Here is a 16,935-nt window from a genome sequence, read left to right as displayed (position 1 = left end):
AAAAAAATTTCTCACCAAGGATGAAATCTTTTACCACTTTCATCTTTTCTTTAGTAATTCTGCTGAAAATTAGGCTGTACTTTGTGAACCACCTTCAGTTTTCTGTAGGAGGTAAAAAAAATTTCTAATTGTTCTTGTGCATCTCCCCTCCCCATTCCAATTACTCTAATTACCTGTATTTCAGTTGTACGGATGGTTTTCTTTAAATGGTTAAAATATTTGTAATACAGTAACAGTAAAGCATTTTCTAATTATGCTATTATTAATACACACAGTATGATAGTTTTTTTTAGTAATTATGTGAGCTAAACCATTTTGTCCCCCTTGAGTCCAAAAGTATGTAATATTGATAATCAGTTAAAGTCAGAGATATACCTGGGGCAACCCTAATATTTTCTAAGTGTAGTTATAGTTCAAAATTGTACAAGGAAATTCCATTCTCAAAAAAAATTTTTTTAATATAAAAAAATTCCATTCTCTTTATTCACAAACAGGAATCTTTTTTTACCTTTTTAAACCTCAAATTAAAAAAAAAAAGTATATGATAAAAAAATTCTAACCATTAAAAAAAAAATCATTTAGTGAAAAGTAAGTCTTGCTTCCACCTCTGACCATCGTTTTCCCAGCCACCCTTCCTAGTGGCAAGCACTACCAACTTCCAGTGTCTCCTCACAGAGATGATATTCACACAAGAAACAAAAGCATATATAGATATTCCTCTTTTTATACATATACAAGCCTTTAAACACCTTGACCCGCATCTTGCTAACATTCAGCATTTACAAGTTAATAATAGCTAGCACTTACTTAAACTATTGTACCAGGGAAGCTCTTTACATTTTCATTCAATCCTTGTAACAATCCTTTAAGGTACTTACTATTATCCCCTTCTTAGAGCTGAAAAAACTGAAGTTCAATGATAGGAAATGACTTGTCCATAATCACAAACCCAATAAATAAAGAAACTAGGCTGCAAACTAATTTTCTTCAGTTTCAGCTTGAACTTGCATATGAGCAACTGATGGCTTGTTCCACCGTCAGCCCCTGGCCTTGTTCTGACTGATGATACTGAGCTTTCCCATCGTCTCCCTCCACAGACGTAGCTGACGTGGATCCTGTGCATTACATCTGGCGAGGTCCACGTGTATAGTCGACGTTTATGTTGGTGAAAAAGGTATCTGCAATGAAGAAGTCATGGGTCTTGCAAAATTCAATCCTGCGATCTCCGGAATTGTTTCTATCACCAAGGCTATATTTTCCAACTACCAATCCTCCTCCTTTGTTTCCAACTTTCACATTCCAATCACCAGTAATTACCAACGAATCCTAACTGCATGTTTGATGAATTTCAGACAGCAGAAGTTGGTAAAAATCTTCAATTTCTTCATCTTTGGCCTTAGAGGTTGGTGCGTATATTTGAATAACAATTGTATTAACTGGTCTTCCTTGTAGGCGTTATGGATATTATCCTATCACTGACAGTGTTGTACTTCAAGATACATCTTGAAATGTTCTCTTTGATGATGAATGCAATGCCATTCCTCAAGATGTCGTTCCCAGCATAGTGGACTATATGATCGCCCAATTCAAAATGGCCAATACCAGTCCATATCAGCTCACTAATGCCTAGAATATCGATATTTATGCATTCCATTTCATTTTATGACTTCCAATTTTTCTAGATTCATACTTCGTACATCCCACATTCCAATTATTAATGGATGTTTGCAGCTGTTTCTTCTCAGTTTGTGTCATGCCAAATCAGCAAATGAAGGTCCTGAAAGCTTGACTCCATCCACTTCATGAACATCGACTCTACTTTGAGGAGGCAGCTCTTCCCCAGTCGTATCTTGAGTGCTTTCCAATCTGAGGGGCGCATCTCCTGGCACTATATCAGACAATGTTTCACTGCTATTCATAAGGTTTTCAGTGGCTAATTCTTTTCAGAAGCAGACTGCTGGATCCTTCTTTCTAGTCTTAGTCTGGAAGCTCAGCTAAAACCTGTCTACCATGGGGTGACTCCGCTGGTATTTGAATACCAGAGGCACAGCTTCCAGCATCACAGCAACACACAAGCCCCCACAGTACAACAAATTTACACTATACCTATTCAATGTGTACGCTGAGCAAATAATCCAAGAAATGGGACTAGGCTTGAAGGAAGACTCATTAACAACCTGTGATATGCAGGTGACAAAGCTTTGCTTGCTGAAAGTGAAGAGGACTCAAAGCACTTACTGATGAAGATCAAAGGTTACAGTCTTCAGTATGGATTACACCTCAACACAAAGAAAACAAAAATCCACACAACTGGACCATTAAGCAACATCATGACAAACAGAAAAAAGACTGACATTGTCAAGGATTTCATTTCATTTGGATCCACAATCAATGCCCATGGAAGCAGCAGTCAAGAAACCAAAAGATGCATTGCATTGGGCAAATCTACTGCAAAAGGCCTCCAAAGTGTTGAAAAGCAAAGATGCCATCGTGAAGACTAAGGTGCACCTGACCCAAGCCATGGTGTTTTCAATCACCTCATATGCATGAGAGAGCTGGACAATGAATAAGAAAGATCAAAGAAGAATGAAACCTCTGAATTGTGGTGTTGGAGAAGAATATTGAATATACCATGGACTGCGAAAAGAATGAACAAATCTCTCTCGGAAGAAATGTGACCAGAATGCTCCTTACAGGCAAGGATGGCGAGACTATATCTCACGTACTTTGGACGAGTTGGCAGAAGGGATCAGTCCCTGGAGAAGGATGTCATGCTCAGTAAAGAAGACGTAGACCCTTAACGAGACGGACTGATACAGTGGCTGCAACAATGGGCTTAAGCGTAACAATTGTGAGGACAGTGCAGGACCAGGCAGTGTTTCATTCTGTCGTAGACAGGGTCAATATGAGTCAGAACCAACTCAATGGCACCTAACAACAACAACAACAGGCCTGCAAACTTACATCTGCCTAATTCCCAAATTGTGTTCCCAACTCACAACTACCTCCCTGCTATTTTCAAAAATAGTTTACCACTTCCATTTTGAAAATTAACAGATTTCAAGGTGTTACTACCTGAAATTGTGACAGTGTTTTTGGCAAAATTTAGGTCTACTGGATAAATCGGTGGTTGTTATTAGCTGCATGCTATCAAGTGGATTCCAATTCATGGTGACCCCATGTGTACAGAATAGAATCGCTCCATAGGGTTTTCAAGGCTTACAGAAGCAGATCACCAGGCCTATCTTCCAAGGTGCCTCTGAGTGGGTCTGAACTGCCAACCTTTCTGCTATTACTCGAGCACTTAACCGTCTGCACCAACCAAGAACTCCTCATTGGGTAAATCTAGATTATTCAAATTTGGTTGAGTTTAACTACTATTTATTGAGTGTCAATACTTTGCCCACCACTGTGCTATGGTGCTATGGACCACCCAAAAGGAGCATGTCCCTAACCTGAAGATTCTTTTAATACAGACCAGATAGTGACATTTGCATTACCGTAGCTGTATCACAAGATTAGTATTTACTTAAGTGCCAAACAAGTAAAACAAAGACATACTATGATATTTTCTAAAACAACCAATGCGATTATTTTACTTTGTAAAGGTAATGTCAGAAAGAGATGATCGTTTGAGGCAATCAATTAGCTAAAAAAAAAAAAAAAAGGCGGCAAGAATAATATGGGGAAAATAAGAGAAAAAAATCACTACCAGATCTGACAGGAATGTCTGGTTATGGATTTGGACTAGAGAGTTGTAGCCGGTTTCTTGAACAGTAGTGGTTAGAGGTTTGGGTTTGCCTGTCAAAGAAATTACTGGAAACCCTGGTGGCGCAGTGGTTAAGTGCTATGGCTGCTAACCAAAGGGTCAGCAGTTCGAATCCGCCAGGCGCTCCTTGGAAACTCTACAGGGCAGTTCTGCTCTGTCCTATAGGGTCGCTATAGGTCGGAATTGACTCAACGGCACTGGGTTTGGTTTTTTTTTTTAAATTATACACGTGGAGCCCTAGTGGCGCAGCAGTTAAGAGCTATGGCTGCTAACCAAAATGTTGGCAGTTCAAATCCATCAGCCACCTCTTGGAAACCCTATGGGGCAGTTCTACTCTGTCCTGTGGGATCACCTTAAGTCAGAATTGACTTGATGGCAACAGGTTTGGTTTGGTTATCATATACACACGTACACACACGTGCGCATGCACGAGCTACAGCCATAGGGAAGTTTTTGTTTTGGTTGATAAAATTTCAGTTATCTGTTTTAGGTAATGATGACTGCTCTCCTAATATAATGCAGCAAAACTATTAACAAACTGTGTTCCAAAGCTATGTAAATTAACTAGAAATTATACTGCATTTTTTCCTTAGGAAATTAAAATACACTTGCCCATAGCTTTACTCAGTAGTAATACTGCTGCTTGTATTCGGAGGCACTCCCTCCATAACCCTCAAAACACACAGTGTTACCACTTTAATTTCATCACTTAGTTTACACAATATTGCCTAAGAACTATTTACTTGTTGTCCTCTTTGTCCATTCTTTCAAAAATTTCTACCATTGTCTGAACCTATAATTGCAAAGGCAAATTTTCATCCATTAGTGATCTTTAAAAGCTGAGCTTCCAGACCCCAGTGGTCATGGCCCCCAGACCTTCTGTTGCCCCAGGACAGGAACCATTCCCGAAGCCAACTCTTCAGACATGGATTGGACTGGACAATGGGTTGGAGAGGGATGCTGGTGAGGAGTGAACTTCTTGATGAGGTGGACACTTGAGGCTATGTTGGCATCTCCTGCCTGGAGGGTAGATGAGAGGGTAGAGGGAGTCAGAAGCTGACAAAATGAACACGAAAAGAGAGAGCGGAGGGAGAGAGCGGGCTGTCTCATTAAAAAAAAAAAATTTTGTCTCATTAGGGGGAGAGTGATTGGGAGTATGTAGCAAGGTATATATAATGTTTTTATATGAGAGACTGACTTGATTTGTAAACTTTCACTTAAAACACAATAAAAATTATAAATTAAAAAAAAAAAAAAAGCTGAGCTTCCATAACACAGACTGTTCATGCTAATAGCAGTAGTGACATTAAAAAAAAAAAAAAAAAAACCTTGCCGTAAAGCCAATTCTGACCCACAGCAACGCTATAGGACAGAACAGAACTGCCCCACAGGATTTCCAAGGAGTGCCTGGTAGATTCGAACTGCCTTCCTTTTGGCGAGCAGCTGTAACTCTTAATCACTACGCCACCAGGGCTTCCCCATATAGTAGCTTTGCATTTCAATGCCAGACTGTAGAATAGTATTTTAAAAGACATTTTGATGGTAGCCAAACTCAGCATATGTGTAACTAACAATGCAAATAACTCAACTGATGACAATGTGAACGGCTATGACTGAGTTTATGATTGAACACAGAATGACAGCCATGTCTCATTGCTACCTGGCCAACATAAATATAAAATGCTGTCGATTGTATGATGTATCCTGATCTCAGAAATGTTAAATTCAGAAAAAAAAAATGCACATGTTAGGATGGATGGTGAATAGCTCCCCATACCAGGCCATCTAACACATAGGTAGTACTATTCATGGTACTAGTAGCACTATTCATCCATTTCTACCCATACTATATGTTAGATGGCCTGGTATGGTAGTTATTCACTATCAACTGTATTTCACCTCTCCTAACATGTATTTTTTTTTTTTTAACATGTATATTTTTTTCCTTATTTTAACATTTCTGAGATCAGGATATATCTCACAATCAACAGCATTTTAAAATTATGTTGGCCAGGAAGTAATTAGACATAGCTGTCTTTGCCCTTTCTGTCATTGTCATAGATTGAATTATGTCCCCCCAAAAATGTGTGTATCAACTTTGCTAGGCCATGATTCCCAGTATTATGTGGCTGTCCTCCATTCTGTGACTGTAATTTTATGTTGAGAGAATCAGGGTGGGATTGTAACACCACTGTTTCTGAGGTCACCTCCCTGATCCAAGGTAAAGGGAGTTTCCCTGGGGTATGGCCTGCACCACCTTTTATCTCTCAAGAGATAAGAGGAAGGAAAAGCAAGCAGAGTTGAGGACCTCATACTACCAAGAAAGCAGCACCAAGAGCAAAGCACATCCTTTGGACATGGGGTGCCTGCACCTGAGAAGCTCCTCGACCAGGGGAAGGGTGAGGACTAGGACTTTCCTCCAGAGCAGACAGAAAGAGAAAGCCTTCCCCTGGAGCCAACACCCTGAATTTGGACTTGTAACCTACTAGACTGTGAGAAAATAAATTTCTCTTTGTTAAAGCCATCCACTTGTGGTATTTCTGTTATGGCAGCACTAGATGAATAAGACAGTCATGAACTCAGTCATAGCTGTTCACACTGTCATCAGCTGAGTTATTTGCATTGTTAGTTCCACACATGTTGAGTTTAACTACCTTTAAAATGTCTTTTAAAATACTACTCTACACAAAGAAATAGAAAGGGCCACATTAACTTCAGACTACATCATCCTGAGACCAGAAGAACCAGATGGTGCCCAGCTACAACCGATGACTGCCCAGACAGGGAACACAATAGAAAATCCCTGATGGAGCAGAAGAGCAGTGGGATACAGACCTTAAATTCTCGTAAAAAGGCCAGACTTAATGGTCTGATTCTAGAAGGACCCCAGAGGTCATCGTCCCCAGGCTATCTGTTCGTCCAAGACAGGAACCATTCCCAAAGCCAACTCTTCAGACAGGGATTGGGTTGGACTATGGGACAGAAAATGATACTGGTGAGGAGTGAGCTTCTTGGATCAAGTAGACACATGTGACTATGTGGGCAGCTCCTGTATGGAAGGGAGATGAGAGGGCAGAGGGGGTCAGAAGATGGCCAAATGGAGACAAAATAGAGAGTGGAGGGAAGGAGTGTGCTGTCTCATTAGAGGCAGAGCAACTAGGAGTATATAGCAAGGTATATATAAATTTCTGCATGAGAGGCTGACTTGGTTTGTAAACTTTCACTTAAAGCACAATTTAAAAAATGCTGTTTGTTATTATATATTATTACACTGCTGTTAGCTATTATCATATTTCATTGTTTTGCATCATTGCAGGGCATACACAAAACATTTCCATCACTGCACAGAGCTTTATTAGACAGCACTATACTAAACTATGAAGCAGAATCGACTTGACAGCAATAGGTACAGTTGTCTTTTTTATATATTAGACTATAGTTAGAATAAGGAGCCCTGGTTGCAAAGTGGTTAAAGCGCTCAGCTGCGAATCAAAAGGTCAGCAGTTCAAAGCCACCAGCCACTCTGTGGGAGAAAGAAGTGGCAGTCTGCTTTCGTAAAGATTTCAGCCTTGAAAACCGTATGTGGCAGTTCTACTCTGTACTACAGGGATGCTATGAGTCAGAATGGACTCAACAGCAATGCGTTTGGTTTTTCTATTCTTTTAATAGTTAGAATGTCTGATGAAATAATACTTATCGTCTTCCACAATTTTTTGGAAGTGTTTAGGAAAAAAATACTTTAAACCAAAATTATTTTTAATCTAATAATTTTGACATGTAATAAAGGACTAATATTTAGGTTTCAGTCCTATTTAACGAGCCAAAAAAGGGGGGCGGGGAGTAGATGAGAGAGCCTATCTCTTCTATAAGGATATCTATCCTGAGGGATAACCATACAAATGGACTTTTTATTCCCTGTCAACCTTACATCAAGCTATCACTAAACTGTCTCAGAGAATGGTACAATGATTGCAAAAGAAATTAATTATATTCAAACACAATTACCAGTATGTTTAAAAAGCAAACTTAACGATATAACAACATATATGCTTCTTTAACACAGTAAACAATAAAATCTAGAGGTGTGTCTAGTACCTAACCTAATTTTAAAGTACTAATTAGGATAAACTATGCGTCGGAATCAACTCGACGGCACTGGGTAATTAGGATAAATGATATTTTCAGATATCTCCAACATCTCTAATATGAAAATATTTCTGACTTCTATTGATGACAAAATTACAGATATTGCTAATGCAACTATGATTTGTTGCCTACATTCACAACTGAAGAAAAATGCTAATTTTCAGTTAGAGGTTAGTAACCAGGCACCTTTATGCAGGCCACTAATTTCACAAGCATTTGCGGCAGCCCAGGCACCATGTACCATTAAAACACAAAGTAAAAGTACTTAGCCCAACCCTGGAAAGGAGGGAGAAAGGAAGGAAAGGGCAGAGAGGAAAAAAGGTTACTTGGGGATAATCCACTGCTGTCGAGTTGATTCCGATTCATAGTGGCCCTATAGGAGAGAGTCGAACCACCAACCTTTTGGTTAAGAGCCAAGCAATTTAACCCCTGCGCCACCAGGGCTCCCTTATTTGGGGATAGCACCACCTAAGAAGGGTCTTGATGCACCTCCACTGTACTTAAGCTTCAAGAAGGCAAGAACTGTATTTTAATGTCTTTATACCCACAGTGCATGGATCATTGCAGATGCTCAATACATGTCTGATGGGTGGCTCATTAAATTATATGGGAACACTTCCTAAATCTTTTTCATGAACTAAACAAGCAAACACATACACACACACGAAATCAAAAACTACAAACGCTATCGAAATATCAACACTGTGTTTGGTCTGTAAATGTACCGGACCTGTGTGTGTGCCATAATGTTGATTCCAACTCATAGCAACCCTGTATGACAGAACTGCCCCTGAGGGTTTCTAAGGCCTTAATCTTTACGGGGCCAGACTGCCAGGTCTTTTCTCCTAGGGAGTGGCTGGAAAGTTTGAACCCCTGATCTTTCGATTAACAGCTGAACATTTAACCATTGATCACCAGGGCTCCTAGCCAGCTGGAAGTACGAATTATTTTAATAGATGGCTGAGAGTCGCGGAGGCAAATGGAACCTACTGATATCACACTCAGGTCTTTCAAAACTGAAGATCTTCAAGCAAAAAAATCTCCATTACCTGATTCAGAGTTGATCTCATGATTTAACAAGAACCTAAAAACTGACAGAAATTTTGAAAGCTAGCTATCTGGTCCAACATAGAAATTTTACAGATCAGGAAACTCAGGCCCAGAGAATTAATGATTCAAAGATATACAATTAGGTAGTGGGAGAGCTGTAATTAAAACTCAGGTCTCTGACCCTACACTAGTTTTCTTTCATCTACATCATGTTGCCTTTGTTTATAAAATCTTAAATATCCATAACTTAAAAAAAAAAACTCTTAGTTAACCACGATTTTGTTTTCTGTACCCCACTTTTATGGAAGGAAAAACCTATCAACTATCATCTTATCTTGTCTGAGAACTTATTCAAAGAAAAAACTTCCAGGATATGTTTCGCTGTTGGTAAAAATTCATTCCTACCGACTCCCTTTATTTACAGAATTCTACATGCAAAACTAATATTCATAAATAATAATCCCGATAAAGCCATCAAAAATTTTCAATTACCAGGAAAGCATTACAATGTCTTTCTAGGATGCAGTACTTTCTGAAAGAAAAAGAGCCTAATCTGAAATATGCTTAACAATAAGCAGAAAATTCTGGCTTTACCTCTTAATTTTCAATTAGCCAGAGTACTTCATCTTCTAACCATTCTCATTAATAAAATGTTAACTATTGTTAGCTGCCATTAAGTTAGCTCCCAACTTATGTACGGCAACCCCCTGCACAAAGGTATTGGACCACTACGATTCATAGGGTTTTCACTGATTTTTGGAAGTAGATCACCAAGCCTTTCTTCCCAGTCTGCCTTAGGCTGGAAGCTCTGCTGAAACTTGCTCAGCTTCACAACAACAAGCAAGTCTCCAATGACAGATAAGCTGTGGCTGTGCATGAGGTACACTGGCCAGGAATCGAACCCAGGTCTCCTGCATGCAAGTTGAGAATTCTACCACCACTGCCCCCTAAAATCTTAACTACTGCTAGCTATATATGTACTGATGAAAATCAATTAATTAAAATTCTTTGGTTCTGGGATGTAACCTCACCATTTCTTTAGGTTATAATTTTACTTATCTTTTAAGCTTAAGATTAATGCTCTTTGGATCTCTGTACAATACAGTACGTTCTAATGGTTAAAACCAAACCCACTGCCATCAAGTCAATGCCTACTCATGGTGACCCTACAGGACGGAGTAGAACTGCCCCATGGGGTTTTCGAGGAGCAGCTGGTGGATTCGAAATGCTGCCCTTCTGGTTAGCAGACAACTGCTTAACCACTGTGCCACCAGGGCTCCATTCTAATGCTCAGGAGCTAAATTTTAACCCCTACAGAAAACCATGCTTTCATTGTTTTATTGTTCCCGTTTCACACACGAGAAAACAGGTTTAGAGAAGTTAAAGAACCTGCCCAAGTTTACAAAGTTAAGAATGGGCTGAGTTAGAATTTGACAAAAGCAGTTTGACACCCGTGCCAGGAATTCTTCTGGACAATGGACAATGGCTTCCTTAGCCATTTATCATGTGACAGTGCTTGCTTTATCTGTGAATCTGTGAACTTTTTAGTTATCACTAATAGTGCACGGTACACAATAAGGCATTTTCTTCCCAAAAGTTAATTTAGGAAGTAACAATGAAATAGAACACAGCTTAAGATGTTCTTTAGCTTTTATATCTTGCATTAAGTCATAAGAATTTCCACACACTTGCTACTTTGTAATATTCCTGCTACAGAACAGAGAAAACCTACCTTTCAGTGTGTCCCAAATGAGATAAGAAAGATTGTCAATGTGACATAATCAGGGTCAGCTGAGCTTTAGGATAAAAGAGCAAGATAGGTAACTCAAAGGAAAGAATCAAGTCACATTCACGCCTGACCATGTATAAAAGTTTTTTTTTTTTTTTCCCTGCCTGAAATAGAAGAGACAGACATGTCCCAAACCCTCTACCTGGACCTTTAAACCAATTCAACAATCATGAAGAGACATGTTGCCAGACAGCCAAAAAACTGTACAGATAATATTCAATTATTAATGTTATGTTGATTAGAAAATAGACTGCTGAGCAATTTTTCTGACTCATGTTTCTGACATAAAAATATTATTTGGGGAGATCTGACAGGGAAAGAGTGTTTCCTCTTACCTTTGCACTTTATTCTTTAACAAATTTCATGAATTATCCCTGTTAGTCTTGTTGTTTTGGGTTTTTTCTTTATTTATTTGTTTTGTTTTTAAACTTTCTCAATAGACGCTGTTTAAGAGTAGAACCTATGTGTTTATCACCTTTGTATACCTATTCCACACTCCACCTGCTGCCACGGAATTGATTTCGACGCACACCAACCCCACAGGGTTTCCAAGGCTGTAAATTCCTACGAAAGCAGACTGCCACATCCTTCTCCAGCGGAACTGCTAGTGGTTTCAGTCAAGTGCTTTAATCACTGCGCCACCAGGGCCCCTTTGTATACCCACTACCAGACATGAATTAGGCACTCAAATATTTTTTGAAAGAATCTTAGCTGTATTCCCAACATAGAGATAAGACAACTGAGGTCTCCAGAAATTAAAGTCCTACCCAAGATCACACAACTATTACACGGTAGAATAGGGAAGAAAACCAAATCTCAGTGAAATAAACTTCAAAATGCAAAGGATTTCAAAATCCAGAAATGCGGCCGAGAAGAAAACAACCTTTTAAGAGATTTAGAGTCTGGGTTCTGAAACTAAGCCTAGGTTCAAATCCTGGCTCTATCACTCACTGGCTATACGTCCATGAGACAATTAGTCTACATTATATAACATACAGGTGCTCTGATACCACAGTGATTAAGAGTTTGGCTGCTAACCAAAGGGTTGGCAATTCGAAGCCACTAGCTACTCCTCAGAAACCCTAATAGGGCAGTTCTACTCTGTCCTATAGGGTCACCATGAGTCAGAAGTCACTTGACAGCAACAGGTTTTTTAAATATAGCATATAAGCCTGTGCCTTACAAACACCATCACTTCCCAAACATTATGATGACAATAACAAATGCAATAAGTGATACACGGGGGGTGACAAATGTTTGTCATTTCTTTGTGAGCTATATCAATTATACAGAATACACAGAACCAAAATAAAGCTTAAAGAATTATAAAGAAACGCCCCATGTAACTACTACCAAGGTCAAGAAATAGAATATTCTAAAAGCTTCAGTGCGATGTGCTGCTCCCTAACTACAAACTTGGAAAATTTACTTAACCTAATTAATTAATATATTTTTTAATACCAATATAATATTTACTTCATAGAGTTATTGTAAAATGTTCACTGGTTCACAGTAAATGCTCAATGACTGTTTTGTTGTTGTTTTATATACACACATACACAAAAACAAAGACATGGAGAAAAAGAAAAGGACACAAGACTATAACCAAATTTGTTAAGAGCACAGAACTCACAGAGAAGCACAGTACAACATACAGCTGGAAACCTAGGTTGGGGCCATGTAGGAAATTATAGGTCACAGAAGAAAGTAACAAGGAGGGGATTGAGAAAATTCATTTGGCAGTTTTGGGAGACAGTTCTCTGGGTCTCCTGCATTTCTGCATGTCTTGAGAGCAGTGGCACTCACTGCCTTTGCTCCAAACTATCTTCTCACGGATGCTGTACAGGGAAGTCTTGGAAAATACAGTGTCTTCCTCAGAACAAAGGGCAGGCATGCTTAGTACCCATTATAAAAGATTCAAGTTCCCTAAACTTGGGATTCCTCTCCTGTAATGCAAGCCACCACATGCGCAGGTGTTGCCCAGTCCTCTTTACATTGCCCTGTGTGAACCACAGCTTAGAAATCTGACACAAATGCTTATACTCTCGATACTATTATTTCCGTTAATACATTATTCTTTACCTCTGACCGAGGAGTCACATGACTTCTACCAGCATCCATTAAATTGTGCCAGGTTAACTTGCTAGCCTGCAAAAAAAGCCTGCAAGGGGGGTAAAAATCTCGGGCCCTCACAGCTCTTGACAGGCAAGGGCACATAATAAATGTTCATTATAACTGAGATCATATTGTATTCTGTATTGTCAAATGGGTTAAAAAAAAAAAGCAAGATTCAACTATATGTTGCCTTCAAGATGCACACTTTAAAAAACAAAGAAAAATAAGACGTTAAATAAATAGAAAAAGATACACTACAGAAATAGGTAGCTTAAGAAGGCTGAAGTGCTTATAAAAATGCCAGATAAAGTATATTTCAAGATAAAAAATATTACCAGAGATAAAGACAGACATTTCACAATGATAAACAAGGTCAATTCATCAAGAAGACATAAAAATGAAATTATATGCATCTAATAACAGAACTTCAAAATACGTAAGGTAAAAACTGACTGAATTAAAGGAGAAATAGATAATTCCAGTCACAGTTGTATATTTCAACATCCCTCTCAACAACTGATAGAACTAGACTAGATTGAACTGTGTCCCCCAAAAATATATGTTGTAAATCCTAATCCCTACACCTGTGGATGTAATCTCATTTGGGAATAGGATCTGCTTTGTTATCTTAAGGAGGTCATATTAATGCAAGATGAGTCTTAAACCTATCGCTTTTGAGATATAAAAGGAGATTAGGCACAGAAAAAAAAGCACAAATGGGGAAAGACTGATGTTACATGGGAATACCTCAAAGAACACTAGGGAATCTAAGACAAGGATTTTCCCCCAGAGCGGACAAAGAGTGCTTTCCCTTAAAGCCAGCACCCTGAATTCAGACTTCTAATCTCTGAATTGTGAGAAAACAAACTTCTATTCATTAAAGCCACCCACCTGTATTTCTGTCACAGTAGCTCAAGAACTAACAATTTCTCTACATTCTCACCAACATGTGATATTATCAGACTTTTTAATATTTGCCAATTTGATAAGAATAAAACAGTTTCTTCTTGTGGTTCTTTGAACTTTCTTGGTTATCAGTGAAATTATTATAATTCAGGGGTTTTCCAACTGTGGGTTGCTTTGAGTCATGATATCACTTAGATGAGCTGCAAGAATCATTCTTAAGAAAACTAAAAAGATCAGAAAATATCTAAGTGCACTGCATATGGGGGAGTAAATATTGTTTCATGGAACTTATTTCCATGTGTGTTTGTATTAGGTCACAATGAAAAATGTTTTTGTAACTATGAGTCTCTAGCAAAAGTTTAAAAGCCATTGCTATAGCTGTTTGGAGTCCCACGTAAGCTCTCATGACTAACGAAAAGGTTAGCAGCTCGAACCCACAGAGAGACACCTCAGAAGAAAGGCCTGGTAACCTGCTTCCAAAAGGTCACAGTCCTGAAAACCCTATTCTGCTCTGACATACATGGGGTCACCATGAGTCTGAACTGACTTTTGGGTAACTAAGTGGTGCATCATTTATGCCCACAGCCCAGAAGAATGCATTTTTGTAAAGGAAGGACTTGAGATGTTTAAGTACTGACTGCCAAGAGCAGAGAACCTGAAGAGAAGAAAAAACTAAGGGAAGCAATAAGGGGTACATTTTATGGAAAAAGGATTGTATACAACTAACCATCCCCTACTTAAAGCTTACTTAAAACGAATGACACATTTCTCAATAAGACAAGGTTTCTCAGGCAACAATAAAAAGCAGAAACTGGGATCCCGTCCTCTCAACTACCCAAGTGCCAGAAAACTGACCTCTCTTTCTCTGTAGACACACCCTAATTCCTACATCAAGAATCATCTCATTCTGAGGCAGAGGCTGATGGAAGAACATCCTTCTAGGCCTCTGCTTCCTACCTCTTTCCCCTACAGAGTATCACAGTAGTATCATCTAAATTTCAAAGATTCGTATTTTAGTCAGCTGACAAAGATTTACTGAGCCTCTACTATGTCACTTTTCTAACCCTTTGGTTAGCAGCCGTAGCACTTAACCACTATGCCACCAGGGTTTCCTTTTTTTTTTTTTCTACTATGTCACTTTTCTATTATGGAATTAAGGAGGCGGGGCCAAGATGGTGGAGTACTCACATGCTTCTTGCAGTCCCTTTTACCACAAAGGCCCCCCAAAAAATTAGTGACTCAATTATATATTACAATCTAGAAGCCCTGAATATCAAAGACAATGTTGGGTCAAACTGAGCAACAAGGGAAGGAAGAGACAGTTCTGAAGCAGCGAGAATTTGCCAGACTTGACCTGGCCAGCACTCTGCAGGCTGGATCGGCTGGCACGCACATGCTGAGGCTAGCAGTAGCACTCAGGACACATTTTCCACACAGGGACACATTTTCCACACCAGGAGAAACCAAGAAGCGGAGAGTCTACTCAAGTCTGCAGAACCAGGGAGAAGTGGTGCTGAATCTGTGAAAGTTAAGTGAAGTGTTTAACCCACTGCGCAGGGTCAAAAAACCCTTTCCCCCTCTGGGAAGTATCGATCTCCCATTCATCTGCCCCTCCTCACTGCGCTCCTTTCCCAATCCGATTTCAGCGACTGCAGCACCCTCTGGTACAGAAGTGGGAACCGTCGCACAGCCCAAGCCGTTCTCCCAGCTTTGGAGAGGGAACGAATTAACAAACAGGAAAAAAATACTCTGCCAGCTCCTCTAAGCCAAGAACTCAGGGCAGGCACAGCCCCTTTGCCTAGGCACAAGCATAAGGGGTCCACACACTCTGAATGCCTTTCACCCCTGCCTAGACCTGTGTGGGCCCATGTCAACAGTGTAGGCCCTTGTTAGCACAGTAAGTACAACAGTGTATATACCCAAAGCTTATATTCTCAACTGCAACAGCTAAGAGGGAGTGGCAGATTCGTGACATTTGACACTGCCCTGCCAATTAAGCAGGGTCCTCACCTACCCACATCAGGGGCCTAAGGAATGACTGCTCCACCCACTCCACCTAGACACCCATGACAGGAGTCTGAGAATAAGTGGTACCTCCCAATCCTTACACCCAACAGCAATGGGTGCCCAAAGTCCTACTGCAAAACCCACCCACTTATGTGCTCTAGGTAACAGGGACATGCCTTCTACCCAGGAATTCCAGGGCAGTCATCGGCCCCCTATCTTGCCCAGTACATAACTCCCTACTTCAACCAGATACCTGTGGCTACTCCAATCACCTCTACGTAGCCGTGCCTGTCTAGGTCTACAGGTAAGAACCTGCACCAAACACTTGGTGACGACAACCTGGACCCCAGAGCTGAATCCACACAAGAAAAGTAAATGTACTCCTGGGTTCACATACCTAGTAACAGCTCTAACCACCTGGTGACAGGACATGAGAGCTTCAAAGACTCCAATAATCAAAGAAGCTCACATGACCAGCCCATTTAGGCACATCAAAACAAGCAGCTAGGACACAGTAAGCAAATATAAAATAAATATAATAACTTATCGATGGTTCTGAGAAAACAGTCAATATCAAATCACATAAAGAGGCAGACCATGATGGCTTCACCAAGAGACCAAAACAAAGAACCAAGAAACCTCTCGGAGGAAGATAATGTCTTGGAATTACCAGAGATAGAATTCCAAAGATTAATATACAGACCTGTTCAAGAGATGAGGAAGAAGATCAGGCAAAACGCAAACTAAGCTGAGGAAGAGAGAAAGCAACAGAAGAACTTTAGAAGGTTATACAAGAGCATAATGACAAATTTAACAGGCTGCAACAATCCATAGAAACAAAGCAAAAAGAAATCCAAAAGCTTATCAATAAAATTTCCAAAAGAACTCAAAAGAAAGTTGTAAGAGCCAAATTGAGGCAACTGAAGTCAGAATTAGTGAGACTGAAGATAAACCACTTGACATTGATATGAGAAAAGATCAGATAAAAGAATTTTAAAAACTGAAGAAACCCTAAGAATTATGTGGGACTCTATCAAGAGGAATAACCTACAAGTGACTGGAGTATCTGAACATGGGAGGGTAACAGAAAATACAGACAGAACTGTTGAAGATTTGTTGGCAGAAGACTTCCGGTATCATGAAAGATTAGAAG

At 39.6% G+C, this 16,935-nt stretch overlaps 1 protein-coding gene across 4 annotated transcripts in view; it reads right to left on the bottom strand.

The window, feature by feature from the left end:
- The window catches only part of STAG1 (stromal antigen 1), a 520,715-nt gene that overhangs the window by 491,114 nt on the left and 12,666 nt on the right, over positions 1-16,935 (bottom strand). The window contains exon 2 of one of the 4 annotated variants that reach the window (XM_049870475.1): positions 16-102. The exons of the other annotated variants lie outside the window; for them this stretch is intronic. The gene's annotated coding sequence lies outside the window, so the exon portion shown is untranslated. The remainder of the gene's footprint in view (positions 1-15; positions 103-16,935) is intronic. 4 annotated transcript variants of the gene reach the window in all.

The sequence above is a fragment of the Elephas maximus genome, chromosome 26 (assembly GCF_024166365.1).
Source record: "Elephas maximus indicus isolate mEleMax1 chromosome 26, mEleMax1 primary haplotype, whole genome shotgun sequence".
In the NCBI taxonomy this organism is placed as follows: domain Eukaryota; kingdom Metazoa; phylum Chordata; class Mammalia; order Proboscidea; family Elephantidae; genus Elephas; species Elephas maximus.
The sequence above is the reverse complement of the archived record's forward strand: the minus strand, read 5'-3'. Positions and strand labels throughout refer to the sequence as shown.